Source organism: Haematobia irritans, chromosome 4 (genome assembly GCF_050003625.1).
Source record: "Haematobia irritans isolate KBUSLIRL chromosome 4, ASM5000362v1, whole genome shotgun sequence".
NCBI classification, from domain to species: Eukaryota; Metazoa; Arthropoda; class Insecta; order Diptera; family Muscidae; genus Haematobia; species Haematobia irritans.
The window spans coordinates 5964352-5983105 of record NC_134400.1 but is presented as its reverse complement, the minus strand read 5'-3'; the positions used below and the strand labels follow the sequence as shown (position 1 = coordinate 5983105).

General features: G+C 26.4%; 1 protein-coding gene across 11 annotated transcripts in view; it reads right to left on the bottom strand.

Moving 5' to 3' along the window:
- The window catches only part of nrm (neuromusculin), an 837985-nt gene that overhangs the window by 120392 nt on the left and 698839 nt on the right, over window positions 1-18754 (bottom strand). The gene's annotated exons all lie outside the window — the stretch shown is intronic.

The window sequence follows — 18754 nt, the reverse complement described above, 5'->3', positions numbered from 1 at the left end:
ACAGTATTTTAGTCCTACGATTTTATTTTTCTTTACCATCTTGTTCTGTAAGTGTTTTATTTGGTTTCCATAACGGAAAGGATATTAACCCTTAACCAGAAACGGAATATATTCATATTTTTTTATTTATCTCCAAAGTCATGGGCATGGGGCTCCCCTGCATACCTTTATATGGCAGGATTTGGCGGTTGTTCATTATAAATGTATCTGTTTGCTCAACAGCAATGGGAAAGAAGACGAACAAAGATATAGACCACCGGAGAGTAGGAAATAAGGTTGAAAGGATTTCCTTAGGATTGCATACAAACCCAAAGGACCAAAATATGTTGCGCATATTCCCATGTAGGTCTGACTGTTTCTATCTCTTGTTATTATTATCATCCTACAGAAAACTGATTTGCATATTTTTCTGTAAGTTTTCGTTTTGTTTGTTTATTTGTAACGTTGCCGTTTTATTTTTGTCTCTCCATTTTTTCCACGTATCTATATTTTTTTCGAATTGTTTATGCTAAATTTAAACAGGGATAATATTTTGATATGTATGCATAATAATCAGAAAAGTTATACCCATCCTTTTTTGAAAAGGCTGAAGACTGTTTTGTCTACCACTTGTGTGGTTATGTTCCGGATTGTTTCGATTTATTTATTTAGTTATTGTGGCCATGGCAAAGACACAATACACATAGATTGGCTTTTAAGGCTAGAACAAATCTACTTTAAATTGATATTTAAGAGGGTATTATGTTTTGAATAATGGCATTTCTCCAAGGAGCCCAGGTAGCCGTTTCCACCCACAATGTAGAGACTGAATATTAGATAGAAAGATAAATAAATAAACTATGCTATTCTATATACATTGCCTATTCATATAATTGATTGCTTTGTGCTAAAAAAACACTGTGCCTAGCATGGTGGTAGTATGTATACCCTTCGCTATGGGTTGCAACCACAGGGCAAATCCTATGATTGTAAATCAAGAGAAATTATATGCTCAAGACAATGTGAGCCACCAATAAAACAATGAATCGATGTTAACCCTCTAATGCTCAAGCCCGCTTATAGGCGGTCTTCATTTAATAAGGAAGTTTTTAGTAAAACACACCTTAAGACAACAATAATGGATAAAATAAAAAGAAAACTTAGTTAAAACTGTTCAAGAGGCTTTGCAGCATATACTGCATTTTACCGTATAATATTTTCTTGTTTAGTTTTCTTGCTTTCGTGTCGTTAACATTGAAAATTTAATCAGCTGGCAAAAAAAATTGGGGCATTAGAGGGTTAAGCATTTGTTGTTTGGGTGCCCCATGGGGTCATTTAAAAATTTGAGATAATTGGAACCAATTTGTGAGTCCTTAATATTTAAACAAATGGAATCCAGAGAATATGATTTGTTTCCATATAAGAGATTTATTGGAAAATTCAAGCAAAACACCCTTAAAATACTTTTTGAAATTCGTCTATAACTTAAAAAAAATCCATAATCAATTCTATCCTCGAAATGACCCATGTGTAACCCACAAATATAAATTTATTGTGTACATATACCAGAAAACATGACTATGGTAAACCTCACTTACTTCATCTTAATGTGTAGCATACTTTTTGGGATTACCTTTAACGAGCAATATTAGAACTGCCTTATTTCTTAATAATACTGTTCGTTAATTCGTTATGTTAGATTAGAATACGTTACAATTTTTCGGGCCATTAACAAAGAATAACTTTTGTTTTTCAAGCTTAATTTACTTTGCCACTTCATTGCTTATGAATTATGGAAAAACAAAACACTGGTAATAATTTTAAATGCCAAAGGTAATTGTGGTCTGGGTTCTTGTAAAAATCATATAAGAATTTTGAGTAACTTTTTAATTGTAATTTATCAACGTATAATATTAATTGAAATGGGATGAATCTTGACATATTTTTAGGAGGTTGAAAACAAAAAACACATTAAATATATTTTCAGGCATTCACCGAAAGTGATTAGTCAGTTGATTAGGAAAAAGAGGAAGAATGCAACCAACGCTGGGAAAGAGCCAAACATTTTATAAATTAACAATTTATTTATTACAATCTCATATGGAAATAAAATTTCCATAATTTTTTTTGTTATAGACATAAAATTTTGACGAAATTTTTTGTAGAAATAAAACATTGACAAAATTTATTATAGAAAAAAAATTTTGCCAAATTGTCTATAGAAATAAAATTTCGATTAAATTTTCTATAGAAAAAAAAAATCTATGAAATTCTGAAAAATTTCTATGAACAAAAATAATTACATGAAATTTTCTATAGAAATAAAATTTCGACAAAATTTTCTCTACACACAAAAAAATTTTTTTCTGATTCAATCACGAAATTAATTGATCCAATTAATTTTTAATTGAAATGTCTTCAATCACAGAAATGATAGTATCAATTAAAAAATTAATTGAAGGTCAATTAAAAAGTTAATTGAACCAATTAAAAAATTAATTGATATTATTATTTTTGTGATTGATTTTTGTTTCAATTAAAAAATTTGTTGAATCAATTAAATTTTTAATTGAATATTTTTTAAAACTCAATTAAAATTTTAATTGGAAAATTTTTCGGGAAATTTTTTCGTGTGTAGATAGAAAATTTCGACGAAATTTTCATTTTGACGAAATTTCTACAGAAATAAAATTTCGACGAAATTTGCTATAGAAATAATATTTCTATAAAATATTTATTTATTTTATCTTATAAAACAATTTTCAATAGCAATAAAATTCCGATAAAATTTTCTACAGAAAAAAATGTCTATGAAATTTTCTATAGCAATAAAATTTCGACGAAATTCTCTATAGAAATGAATTTTCGACAAAATTTTCTACAGAAATAAAATTTCGGTGAAATTGTCTATAGAAAAAAAATCTATGAAATTCTTTATAGAAATAACATTTCGTTGAAATTTTCTATAGAAATAAAATTTCGTCAAATTTTTCTATATAAATAAAGTTTAGATGAAATTTTCTATATTTTTTCTATGGAATTTTCTATAAAAATAAAATTTTGATTTGTATGAATATTTCTTTAGCAATAAAATTTCAACGAAATTTTCTATAGAAATAAAATTTCTATGGTATTTTCTATAGAAATAAAATTTTTATGGAATTTTCTACAGAAATAAAATTTCCACGAAATTTTCGTTAGAAATAACATTTTGACGAAATTCTCTATAGAAATAAAATTTCGACATTTTCTACAAAAATAAAATTTTTTAGAGAAATAGAATTTCGCCAAAATTTTCTATAGAAATGAACTTTTGATGAAATTGTCTATAGAAAAAATTCTATAAATAATAATTCTATAAAGATAATCTCTATAGAAACAAAATTTCGTTGAAATTTTCTACAGAAATAACATTTCGTTGAAATTTTCTATAGAAATAAAATTTCGACAAAATTTTCTTTAGAAATAAAATTTCGACAAAATTTTCTTTAGAAATAACATATCGATGAAATTTTCTATAGAAACAAAATCTCCATGAAATTTTCTATAGAAATAAACTTGCGATGTAATTTTCTATAGAAATAAAATTTCGATGAAATTTTCTGTAGCAATAAAATTTCTATGAAATTTTCTATAACAATAAAATTTCGAAAAAATTTGCTATAGAAATAAAATTTCGACGAAGTTTGCTATAGAAATAAAACTTCGACCAAATTTTTCTATAGAAATAAAATTTTGATGAAATTTTAAAATCAATCGAATTATAAAATCGATGTTTAGGAACAGCAGAAACCCCTTTATTTATTGCAGAAGTTTCTGCGCTAATAGGACACTGTATCAGAAATACAAGGCGATAAAATCCATCCAGTTAATTAAAACTGAAGAATTTTTCGTACATTTCTCAGTAGTACGTATGAACTAGAGCGTGGTTTATATGGTAAGGAGTTGGCGCCAATAATTATTGCTTTGTACTTTCAGTTCATTCGTGCTTTTATGAAAAGAAAAAAATTTCGTAAATGACAGTTACAAAAAAAAAAAAAAAAACAAAAATGTGAATAAAATTTCCGCATTACCGACATCTAAAAAAATAAAGTACAGTTTAGTTCAATTTTCTCACGAGATAGTTCAGTTTTCCCATAAAATTGAACAGGTGTTGTCCAAAGGAATTTGGTTTAAATATTTTTCATTACAGAGCTAATATCTTTGGATACCAAATGGAAAACCCTTTATAACATCATTGAAGGAAACCTTTTACCTTATTTGAAATAATAAAAATATTTAAAATTTTAAAAATTGGTGTTGTGAAATAATTTCTTTTTCTCACAATGAATTTCAAAACATATTTTTAGGATATCTTAAATTAATTAAATAGGGAAGCATACTTTCAGGCATTCTATAAAGTGATAAATTTATTTTTTTTCTGTTTACCCGGAGTGGCTGAGGGGTTGGTATAATCTTGCCACGAAATAAAAAAAAAATAAAACACATACAATGGCAATAAAAAGATTGTCTCATAAAAATAAAGTTATAGAAATTAGTATTTCTAATGATGTTTTTTGTTTTGTTCGCTATACGTTTTACACACACACACACACACACACACACAAGCATTTTGTTCCTCATCCCTTTTCACTCCTTGCTTCTGTCATTTTCTCATGTTATTCATGCCATTGCTGCGTTGTTGGTGTTTTAATAAAAACAAATTCGGTTTTATAACCTCATAATAAAATTATGACTTATACTATGGCAGCCATGGCACAAAGGAAACACTTGGAAAGCAACAAAAAGGACTGTAACAGCAATAACGATTAGAATGATGATGACGTAGTCAAAGACGACAAGTGTAAGCAACCTACGCCAGCATTTGTAACCGTTTTTGATGATTTCATTAAAATAATTAAATTACCCAAAAAGTAGGCAGTGAGCCTGCCACTGGCACACGGCTAAATGAGACATTAACAAATACACTAAGGCTGACAGCAGACAAGCAGGCCTGACTAACTGGGTTGGGTTCTTAAAAATTGCCCCAACCACCACCACCACCCCCACCTACACTAAATTGAAATAAAAATTCATAATATTTTGCAAGCTGTTGCATGCCATTTATTTTTGGAAGCTTCATAGCTAATGGCAGTCAGCCAGTTTATCTTAGCGACTGTGTGTCGAAATGACAACCGGTATTTAGGTATAATAGTTATAGGACCCATTTCCTTGCAGAGACATGGGCCAACTTTAATAAGAGCCCAAAAACGAGTTATAATTAATTACGTTTATAATGTTCATTAAATTAGGGGCAGGACCATATGTCCTTTGTTTTTTGGCCCAGTGTCAACCTACAGAGAATTTTCAAGTTTAAGGTCTTTGCTTAATTACCTTAATCTAAAAGACCCCGGTATGCCTAAGACATGTTGACAACTATTAGATTTTTTGAAGCGTTTTTCTTTCAGGGGATCATAGCACCTGACGGCTGTTGGTCTTAATAAAATTTAAAGAAAGCCATTTACTGGCAACTATCAAGTAGAGACTCCATGAAAGTTCTTCTTAAAGTAAATATTCCTGTCCCCGAGGGCTAAAGTAAGAAGTGTAATAAAATTGTTTGCCTTAGGAGATGCAGGAGGAGATCTTAAATTGCCTAGTAAAATTTTAATGAAAATATTAAAGTGAGGTCTTTTTTTGGGTTTATATGTGAGATTCTACTATTATTACAAATGGAATATCATAAGTATAGGAACTATTACATATGGGCTATGAATAGAGATTTTCAGGAATGAAATTCTCTTTTACGGTTATCGTGAGTCTTACAAGACCGTATGCCACAGACAATAGAAACAATATTTTAAATATTTAAATAAAAATTCCAGAAGCATCGTATGAACATGACTTCTTTAAAACGCAAAAAAAAAGCGTCGCCAAAAAAGTAATGAAAATGTTTTTTTTTTTTTGATCCGGAAGTGGTGCAAAATTGACGCAGAAGCGATGAATTTAACATGGGCTTGCAATAGGACAGAAGTCCTCCATTTCAACAGCCGGTGCACTGAATTTGCATCACTACTTCAGGTGTGATCTGAATTCAATGTTTTGGATGTAAATTAAAAAATTCTGTGATATTTTGTCGAATAAATAATTTTTATAATTTTTATAATTTTTAATGGATTTTAACGCTTGTCTGAAACGTTTGACCTCAAATATTTTCAAAAATTCACAATTTTTATACCCTCCACCATAAGATGGGGGGTATATTAACTTTGTCATTCCGTTTGTAACACATCGAAATATTGCTCTAAGACCCCATAAAGTATATATATTATGGGTCTTGGTGAAATTCTGAGTCGATCTGAGCATGTCCATCCGTCCATCTGTTGAAATCATGCTAACTTCCGAACGAAACAATCTATCGACTTGAAACTTGGCACAAGTAGTTGTTATTGATGTAGGTCGGATGGTATTGCAAATGGGCCATATCGGTCCACTTTTACGTATAGCCCCCATATAAACGGACCCCCAAATTTGGCTTGCGGGGACTCTAAGAGAAGCAAATTTCATCCGATCCAGCTGAAATTTGGTACATGGTGTCATCATATGGTCTCTAACAACTATGCAAAAATTGGTCCACATCAGTTAATAATTATATATAGCCCCTATATAAACCGATCCCCCGATTTGGCTTGCGGAGCCTCTAAGAGAAGCAAATTTCATCCGATCAGGCTGAAATTTAATGCGTGGTGTTAGTATATGATCCCTAATCACCATGCAAAAAATGGTCCGCATCGGTCCATAATTATATATAGCCCCCATATAAACCGATCACCAGATTTGACCTCCGGAGCCTCTTGGTAGACCAAACTTCATCTGATTCAGTTGATATTTGGTACGTGGTGTTAATATATGGCCTCAAACACCCATGCAAAAATTGGTCGAAATCGGTCCATAATTATATATAGCCCCCATTAAAACCGATCCCCAGATTTGACCATCGGAGCCCCTTGGAAGAGCAAAATTCATCCGATTCGGTTGAAATTTGGTACGTGGTGTTAATATATGGCCTCAAACACCCATGTAAAAATTGATCGAAATCGGTCCATAATTATATATAGCCCCCATATAAACCGATCCCCAATCCGATTTGACCTCCGGAGCCCCTTGGAAGAACAAGATTCCTCCGATTCGGTTGAAATTTGGTACGTGATGTTAGTATCTGGTATCCAACAACCGTACAGGAATTGGTTCATATCAGTCCATAATTACATATAGCCCCCATATAAACCGATCCCCAGATTTGACCTCCGGTGCCTTTTGGAGAAGCAAAATTCATCCGATCTGGTTGAAATTTGGTACGTGATGGTAGTATATGATATTTAACAGCCATGCCAAAAGTGGTCTATATCAGTCCATAATAATACATAGCCCCCATATAAACCGATCCCGGGATTTGGTTTTGGAGCCCTTTGGAGGAGCAAATTTCATCCGAGTCAGTTGAAATTTGGTACATTGTGCTAGTATGTGGCCGTTAACAACCATGCCTAACTAGGTCCATATCGGTCTATAGTTATATATAGCCCTCAGATAAATCGATACCCAATCATACAAAAATTGGTCCATATCAAGTTCATAATTGTATATAGCCCCCATATAAGCGACCCCCATATTTCAATTCTGGCTCTCTACCACGTATGGACTAACTCACAATTTAGAAAACGATGTTAAGAAGTTTTAAGATACCACAACTGAAGTAATTCGATTGTGGATGACAGCCTTTCGCAGAAGTTTCTATGCAATCCATGGTGGAGGGTACATAAGATTCGGCCTGGCCGAACTTACGGCCGTATATATTTCTTTTTTAATTGAAGTTGCTGCAATCCCATAATAAATAAACCAATGAAAAAAATAATTGATCCATCTAAAAGCGTCAAGTATTTTTTTTGTGATTTGTTTTGATTAAAATCATAATTCAATCAATTAATTTTTTAATTGAAAAAAGTTTCAAATTATATAAAATTTTAATAGAAAAAATATTGTCGATATTTTCTCTGTGTAGTTAACTGTGCATAAATCCTTTTCCCAATGTCTACACAGAAAAAAATTTCACGAAAATTTGTCCTATTGAAATCTTAATTGAATTTTAAAAAAATATTCAATTAAAAATGTAATTGAATCAACAAATTTTTTAATTGAAATAAAAATCAGTCACACGTATAAATTAATTTTTTAATTGACTGCCAATTAATTTTTTAATTGATACTATCATTTCTGTGATTGAAGACATTTCAATTAAAAAATTAATTGGATCAATTAATTTCGTGATTGAATCAGAAAATAATTTTTTGAGTGTACTTTAAGGGTCTCTGGCTGTAGTCTTTCGACTACACACACTCCCTCTTTCTCTCTCTCTCTCTCTTTGTCTTGTTATATTCTGGCTAATAGAAATGTAAAACAAACTAAAGGTCATTAGTCATTGCGATAATACCTATTCTAAGAAGTTTTTCCTTTCATTTTTTTTTGTAAGGAAACTCTTAACCCCTTTTATTTACTCTATGTCTACAAATCGAAAAAATCTCATTTATTTAATCGCAAAAACTGAAAACCCCATACTCTATTCGTAGACAGCCAATAATATCGATAATGATGGCTAAAATAATTCCTCCTCTTACTTCTATTCAGGAATTATCCTATTTTGTTTTGCCTCTTTTTCACTGTGCTAAATTTTTACGTCTAAACGGAAACAGCTTCATTTGCCCCTGGAAGTTACAATCAATCCTTAATACAAGTCATTCAATGCAGACAGAAAATGTCTGGGGCAAAAAAAAAAGTCTGCAAATTTTTATAGAATACAACCAAAAAACAAGAAACCACAGACTTCAATATGGTCGGGTTTGGTCAAATGAAAAGAAAACATCAGAAAACCACACGACCATCACACATTCAATTTATTTGAAGAAGCCAACGAAGGGAGCCATAGCTTCGAAGACCCTGACACGCAAGGATGAAGAGAGGTAAAGGCAATAAGCAATGGATAGGAAAATTGAATTGTTACTGCAATTGGGTGGCAGAATGGCATAAGTTCGTTTACGAATCTTTCCCTACCTTAAGTCCTTTATGGTTGGAGTTACCTTAATACCTAGATATTTGTTGGGAATGTTGGTTGGATATATTAAAAAGGGTTCCTCGAATGGAATGATGAAATAGGGTTGATGGTATTAAGGCTTAGCAAAAGATTTTATAAATTTAACAAAAAATTTAAAATAGCAGTCCGGAATTTAATAAAGCAGTTATCCAAATGGAATTATATAAAATGGCTCAAATTAATCCTTTAGCAATTAGTGTTTTGATTTTTGTTCATTACAGTTTCGATAATATTTTATAAAAAAATACCTGTCTTCATGTATTAATTTTTAATATATAATAATAATAATTTTTGCAAATTTTAATTTTAATTTTTGGGGTGAAAATCCAAACATAATACCCACCTTTAAAATAAAACCTTTCATCTCATCATTCCTTTCTCTTTATTTACATTATTTTTATAGATTTTTTTTCGTTTGCATTAAACATTGAAAAATTGAATATTTCACATGTCTAATGGAATTTGTGGCTGTTGGAAGAAAAATACTCTGGTTAAATTTCTGTTTGTCCCCATGTCTTCCATGAAAATACAAATCGAGAGGGGGGATGTTTTTCTAGGAAAAATTTCTCTGGTATACCCAAAAACAAATAAAGGTGTTGTCTGTACATATTTGCTTGGAAACAAGTTATTGGCAAAGACAAATATGAAAAGACTGGTGATATATTTTCAACCAATAGGAAACGAAATAAAAAGCTCTTAAATCCTTAACGAAACAGAAGATAATTCTAAATGTATTTAATTTCAAAAGGATTATTTTCGAAAAAAATATATATAGGTGTATATATATATATAGGTACATATATTTAAAGGTAGAACAAAGGAGTTCTGCGTAAATATTTATTTAAATAAAACAGAGAAAAGAAACAGTTTTGTAATATACAATTTAATTAATTTTATATCTATTGTGAGTAAGCTCTTATTGGCATATTATAAATGACCAAATAATCAGTAGCTCAAAATTCCATATTACTTCAACTAAAGCTAGACATCCCAATAGATATCAAAGTCATTGGTAAATTTTTTTATTGTATTTTGAGTTAAAAATCTTCATTCAATTAAAAAAATTCCTCCTCATTGAAAAGAAAATCAATAAATCCAATGACTGGCAATTTAAGTTCTGCTTTTTAATATTCAACTATTGCAAAAAATTCTAGGCGACATGGGAAGTAGAAGACAACGTTTTTGAAAACCCATAATGCTGTTTGGTTTCAATTTTTTTTCTCTTTGGGCCTGCATAAAACTTGCATTTCATGCTCTATTAACTTGTACAGAGAGACTTTGATATAAACATAACTATCAGGAACATTGCCAAGAGAGGAGGGTCAGACCTTTAAGCTAGACTACAAAAAATTGCTGTGGTTCATATTAATACCGAAGGTGGTAAGCTTATATCCTGTCCATGGGAAATTTCCGTTACGACCTCAACGAAATTAGCCAGACGGACCGGATCAGGTATCTATGGACCAAGTTTCGTTCAGACATTTTCATACCAAGGTTACCAAATGATTATTTAGGTAGATTGGTAGAGTTCTTGATGTTTTGGTAGATTTTGCAAAAAAATAAGAGGTGTATTTACCATAAAAATAAAATTTCGAAAAAATTTTCCACAGAAATAAAAATTTTCTGAAATTTTTGTTTATATTAATGGGCTGTTTTGGTCAATGTATATAAATGCAAATAAAACAAGTTTATCTCATCTTTTTTCTCGATGTTTCGTCGGCTTTTTTTCGACCTTTTCCAGAGAATTTTTTTCTTTGAAATATAATTGTTTTACATTTGTTTCATTTATAAATTATTAAAACTGGACATCACAAACAATTATAATAACTAAATAAATAAATAAAATGTAAATATTGCTGCAAAACTTAAAATCTATATAACAGAACTATGTATGATTACTTTTAAACTATTGCAATGGAATAAAAAGAAAACAGAATAAAATTTTTCCTATTATAAATTTTATTCGGTTCGAGGTCATAATAAATAAAATATAAAATAATCAATAATCAGAAAAATCATAAAATAGGTCAACAATACTCAAAAATGCGAAATAAAATTTTGACAAAATTTTCTAAAGAAACAAAATTTTAACAAAATTTTCTATAAAAATAAAATTTTACAAAAATTTTCTATAAAAAAAAAAAATTTTGCAAAAATTTTTTATAGAAATAAAATCTTGACACAATTTTCTACAGAAATAAAATTTTGGCTATAGAAATAAATATTTTAAAATTTTTCCAAAGAAATAAAAATTTGATAAACATTTCTAAAAAATAAAATTTTGGCAAAATTTTATAAATAAATAAAATTTTGACAAATTTTCTACAGAAATAAAATTTTGACAACATTTTTTATAGAAATAAAATTTTGATAACATTTTTCATAGAAATAAAATTTTGACAAAATTTTCTATAGAAATAAAAATTTGACAAAATTTTTAATAGACATAAAATGTTGCAAAAATGTTCCTTAAAAATAAAATTTTGACAAAATTTTATTAATAAATATAGTTTTGACAAAATTTTTTTATAGAAATAAAATTTTGATAAAACTTTTTCATAGAAATAAAATTTTGACAAAATTTTTAATAGAAAGAAAATGTTGCACAAATTATCTTTAAAAATACAATTTTGACAAAATTTTATAAATAACTAAAATTTTGACAAAATTTTATAAATAACTAAAATTTTGACAAAATTTTATAAATAACTAAAATTTTGACAAAATTTTATAAATAACTAAAATTTTTACAAAATTTTATAAATAGCTAAAATTTTGACAAAATTTTATAAATAACTAAAATTTTGACAACATTTTATAAATAACTAAAATTTTGACAAAATTTTATAAAAAAAATACAATTTTGACAAAATTTTCTACAGAAATCAAATTTTGACAAAATTTTCTATAGAAATGAAATTTTGAAAAGATTTTTTATTTATAAAAATAAATAAAATTTTGACAAATTTTCTATACAAATAGCATTTTGAGAACATTTTCTATAGAAAAAAAAAGTTTGATAAGATTTTTTTTATAGAAATAGAATTTTGACAAAATTGTCTATAAAAATAAAATTTTGGCAAAATTTTATAAATAAATACAATTTTGCCAAATTTTTACAAAAAATAAAATTTTGAGAAAACTTTCTATAGAAATAAAATTTTGATAAGATTTTTTTATCTAATTTTACAATTATTAATCGAGCTTTATGGACAGATTTAGATTAAGGAACATGATTAATAGAGTCATTGAAAAGAAAACGCCAGATACAAATCTATATACGCCGGGACTGTACATGTTTCGATTCGGGCGAACGAATCTTTCCACAGCCTTTAGTATAGATCTGGCTGGGAGAGATAACTCAATTTTGGGCCCTTTATGCTAACTCCTTATGGAGAAAACATTTGGGAATTTTTCCTCTTACAAATTGAATCATCTTTTCTCCCACTGTACATCATCTTTTCATATAACTACAAGTCCCTTAATCTTATTTTTTTTATAGAAATAAAATTTTGACAAAATTTTCTCTAGAAATAACATTTTGACACAAGTTTCCAAAGAAATAAAAATTTGATAAAATTTTCTACAGAAATAAAATATTGACAAAATCTTCTATAGAAATAAAATTTGGATACAATTTTCCAAAGAAATTAAATTTTTAATAGAAATAAAATGAAATAAAAATTCCTATAGAAATAAAATTTTGCAAAAATTTTCCAAAGAAACAACAAATTGATAAAAGCTTCTATAAACAATACAATTTTGACAAAATTTTCTTTAGAAATAAAATTTTGACAAAATTTTCTTTAGAAATAAAATTTTGACAAAATTTTCAATAGAAATAAAATTTTCACTAAATTTTCTATAGAAATACAATTTTGACATTTTCTATAGAAATAAAATTTTGAAAAAAAAATCTATAGAAATAAAATTGTGACACAAATTTTCTATAGACATACAATTTTGCAAATTTTTGTTATAGAAATAAAATGTTGACAAAATTTCCTATGGAAATAAATTTTTTACAAAATTTTCCATAAAATAACATTTTTACAAAATTTTCTATAGAAATGAAGTTTGACAAAATTTTCTATAGACTAAATAGTTTGAACAATATTTTTTATAAATTCAATTTTTTTTTAACAATTGGAGGAGATATATCATATATAATAGGAGGGATCATAATATATAATATTGCAAATGCTGAAATAATAATTAAACTTCTTGCAAAAAAATTTTTTTTCATAATAACCACAAAATTTTGACAAAAAATTTCCAAATAGTTTTTTGTTTAATTCGGTAAATTTTTGGTAAAGTTTCTTCACATTTTGAAAGATTATTTTTGGCACGAGTAGCAACTGCTCTAGAATATCCGATAAGATTTGGAATATTACTGAGAATTACAGAAAAGTCGTGCCGGTCAGTGTTATCATTCCTGTCAGAGTAAATTTAACCTCCCCCTCATAATATCTTTGATACGTCTCTGCAAAATATTTTATCTCACTCAAACCACTTCAATGATTTTCATATTTGCACCAATAATAATGGTGATATCTAAAAAAATAATAAAAAAAAAACACTGAAGACACTGAAATTCTTGGAAGTACAGGACAATATTGGTTAGCTATTGCTAATACAGGATAATACTGGTAAATGGAAAAACAGAATAAAAAAATATATGAATAAATGGGAGAAGGCAAAGCAAACTGCTCCATACTGCTCTCCTCAGTACACCCTCATAACCAACTAACCACCAATCTTATTTGCCCCCCAGATATCAGTAAATAATCTTTTCCTTTGATATAATAAACCATTATCCGTACTTAAGGTAATTCCAATATTTACATCGATGAACAAATAATCTAATCGTTTATTTAAAATTGCATATGGAGAAAATGGAAGCATTATTAATACCCATAAGTCTCAGGGGTATATAATTACCACTATTATTATTAGAGAAGAAGGGAAGAAAGTCTAAAGGACATGTGTAGTGAAGCCATTTGCAAAATTAATAATGCACAGCATGTACAAGGTGTCTCAATTAAAATTACGTTTTAATTATCTAATTGACCACTGACACACATAATATTAAGCGTGATTAGTCAATATCGATAAACTTAGTTTTCAACTGCAATATATTAAATATAGTTAGGCTATTTTAATTAATGACCTTAGCTAACACTTAGTTGTATAATTAATGACAATGTGTATGGCAATAAATAGAAGGATACATGTTGAATTAGTTCAATTATTAGAATATATTTTGCAGTAGCATTAAGAAATGTAGTCCAGGGGAAGCCTAAGTTCTAATAAATTCATATAAAGGAAAATGAAATACAATTTTAAAAAAAATAAAAATTAAAGTAAAAATTATTGATGGCGGGCTTCGAAAATTCGAAAGATGTTGACAAATTTTTCTAAAGAAATAAAATCTTGATACAAATTTTCTATAAAAATAAAATTTTGCCAAAATTTTCTATAGAAATAAAATTTTAACAATATTTTCTATAGAAATAAAATGTTGGGAAAATTTTTGCTATAGAACTAAATTTTTGAAAAAAATTTCTATAGAAATAAAATTTTAGCAATATTTTCTCAAGAAATAAATTTTTGACAATATTTTCTATAGAAATAAAATTTTGACAAAACTTTTCTATAGAAATAAAATTTTGAGGAAATTTTCCAAAGAAATAAAATTTCGATAGAATTTTCTATAGAAATAAAATTTTGAGAAAATTTTTCATAGAAATAAAAATTTTGATAAAATTATCTATAGAAATAACATTTTGACAAAATTTCTTTGGCGATAAAATTTTCTATAGAAATAAAATTTTGATAAAAATTTCTATTTTATCAAAATTTTTGAAAAAAATTTGAGTAAATTTTCTATAGGAATAATATTTTGACAAAAATTTCTATAGAATTAAAATTTTGAAAAAAATTTTTGACATTGAAATAACATTTTGACAACATTTTCTGTAGAAAAAAAATTTTGATAAAATTTTCTATAGAAATAAAATTTTGACAAAATTTTCTATAGAAATAACATTTTGACAAAATTTCTTTGGCAATCAAATTTTGGCAAAATTTTCTTTAGAAATAAAATATTGACAAAATTTTCTATAGAAATAAAATTTTGACAAAATTTTCTATAGAAAGTAAATTTTGACAAAATTTTCTATAGAAATAAAATGTTCAGAAAATTATTGGTATAGAAATAATATTTTGACAAAATTTTCTATAGAAATAAAATTTTGACAAAATCTCCTATAGAAATAAAATTTTGATAAAAATTTTTATAGAAATAACATTTTGACAAAATTTCTTTGGCAATCAAATTTTGGCAAAATTTTCTAGAGAAACAAAATATTTATAAAATTTTCTATAGAAATAAAATTTTTACAAAATTTTCTATAGAAATAACATTTTGACAAAATTTCTTTGGCGATAAAATTTTGGCACAATATTCTATAGAAATAAAATTTTGACAAAATTTTCTATAGGAATAAAATTTCTTAAAATTTTCTGTAGAAATAAAATTTTGACAAAATTTTCTATAGAAATTAATTTTGACAAAATTTTCTATAGAAATAAAATTTTGAAAAAATTTGCTATAGAAATAAAATTTTGACAAAATTTTCTATAGAAATAAAATTTTGAGAACATTTTTGCTATAGAAATAAAATTTTGACAACATTTTCTATAGAAATAAAATTTTGATAAAATTTTTTATAGAAATTAAATTTTGACAAAATTTTCTATAGAAATTAATTTTGACAAAATTTTCTATAGAAATAAAATTTTGAAAAAATTTGCTATAGAAATAAAATTTTGACAAAATTTTCTATAGAAATAAAATTTTGAGAACATTTTTGCTATAGAAATAAAATTTTGACAACATTTTCTATAGAAATAAAATTTTGATAAAATTTTCTATAGAAATAAAATTTTGACAAAATTTTTTATGAAAATAACATTTTGACAAAATTTCTTTGGCGATAAAATTTTGGCAAATTTTTCTGTAAAAATAACATTTTTATAAAATTTTCTATAGAAAATTTTCTATAGAAATAAAATGTTGAGAAAATTTTTGCTATAGAAATATAATTTTGACAAACTTTTCTATAGAAATAAAATTTTGATAAAATTTTTTATAGAAATAATATTTTGACAAAATTTCTTTGGCAATAAAATTTGGCAAAATTTTTTACAGAAACAAAATTTTTATAAAATTTTGTATAGTAAATAAAAATTTTGCCAAAATTTTCTATAGAAATAAAATTTTGACAAAATTTTCTATAGAAACAAAATTTTGGCAAAATTTTCTATAGAAATAAAATTTTAACAATATTTTCTAAAAAAATAAAATTTCGATTGAATTTTCTATAGAAATAAAATTTTGAGGAAATTTTTCATAGAAATAAAATTTTGATAAAATTTTCTATAGAAATAAAATTTTGATAAAATAGAAATAAAATTTTGAGAAAATTTTCTATAGGAATAATATTTTGACAAATTGTTCTATAGAAATAAAATTTTGAGAAAATTTTTGGTATAGAAATAATATTTTGACAACATTTTCTATAGAAATAAAATTTTGATAAAATTTTCTATAGAAATAAAATTTTGACAAAATTTTCTATAGAAATAAAATTTTGACAAAATTTTCTATAGAAATAAAATTTTTATAAAATTTTCTATAGAAATAAAATTTTGGCAAAATTTTCTATAGAAATAAAATTTTGGCAAAATTTTCTATAGAAATAAAATTTATATAAAATTTTCTATAGAAACACAATTTTCTATAGAAATAACATTTTGACAAAATTTTCTATAGAAATAAAATTTTTATAAAATTTTCTATAGAAATAAAATTTTGAGAAAATTATTTGTTATAGAAATAACATTTTGACAAAATTATCTATAGAAATAAAATTTATATACAATTTTCAATAGAAATAAAATTTTGACAAAATTTTCTATAGAAAATAAATTTTGCAAAATGTTCTATAGAAATAACATTTTGACAAAATTTCTTTGGCGATAAAATTTTGACAAAATTTTCTATAGAAATAAAATTTTGATAAAATTTTCTATAGAAATAACATTTTGACAAAATTTCTTTGGCGATAAAATTTTGACAACTTTTTCTATAAAAATAACATTTATATAAAATTTTTGCTATAGTAATAAAATTTTGACAAAATTTTCTATAGAAATAAAATTTTGATAAATTTTTTTTTATAGAAATAACATTTTGACAAAATTTCTTTGGCAATAAAATTTTGGCAAAATTTTCTAGAGAAGCAAAATTTTTATAAAATTTTCTATAGAAATAAAATTTTGACAAATTTTTCTATAGAAATAAAATGTTGACAAAATTTTCTATAGAAATAAAATTTTTATAAAATTTTCTATAGAAATAAAATTTTGACAAAATTTTCTATAGAAATAAATTATGGACAAAATTTTGTATAAAAATAAAATTTTGACAAAATTTTCTATAAAAATAAAATTTTGACAAAAATTTTCTATAGAAATAAAATTTGGACAACTTTTTCTATAGAAATAACATTTTGACAAAACTTTCTACAGAAATAAACTGTTGAAAAAAAATTTAAATAAGCACTAAAATTTAATTTGGTAGTTTTGTGGTAAAAGTTTCTTCAAATTTTGGTAGATTATTTTTGGCATGAGTTGAACTCCTACTCAGCACGCTTCAACCAAGACTTATATACCCATATTTCATGCTTCTCAAAGTTATCGCATCAGATATCTCCCAGTTTTGGAAAGTTCTTATTCTTGAATTATTTTTTTTTACATAGCAACAGCTACGGTTATCCCTTAGTTTCTTTTCCCATTCATGCTTCTTAACATAGTTTCCTTGTTGGTCAGTCATAATTTTTTCAAACTAATTTTCAATTTGCCTTCATTACTTTTCCGGTATTAACCCGAACAAGAAAAGTTTTGTTCATCTCTTTCAAGGTTTGTTCTCTTGCTTCCTGTTACTCAATTTTTTTATAGGGTTTGCAACCAACCTCAAACGGAATAATGTTGTCGAAAAGTTTACGGAATTCAAACAAAACAAAAAAAAAAAACACCAAATCCATCTCTGACTCTTGGCCAAACCACACCCAAAAAAAAAAACCGAAAACAAAAACCAAAATCGACAACATAAAGTACAAGGCTCATCCGTTTGGAATAAGCACCATAAGGCAGCAGGACAAAGACCAAAAAATAAACGAAAGTAAAATAAAACTGGACTACAAATGTTAAGCTAAGCCAAAGCAATCAACATAAGCAGCAAACTTTGATTTGCACTTCATTTTGTGACCATTTGTTTCCTTTTTGAATTCATACTGCTGGCATATACTAACAAAACCCAAGGTTGTGTGGATAGCCATAAATACATCCACAAAAATGTACCAATCAACATTAACACTTATAAGTTTAAGCAAACTTTATTTCTATATGCTTGTCTCTGTATGCCGTTTTTTGCCCTCTTATTCAAATATGTATTTCTGTATTCTGATAAAGTAATAAAGAATTCAGCAAAAAGGATGAAACAAAATGAACATCCTCTCCAAAAAGAGGTTAATGGTAAGATTTCCAATTCACAAAAAAAAAAAACAAATCAAATGAAGATGGAAATTT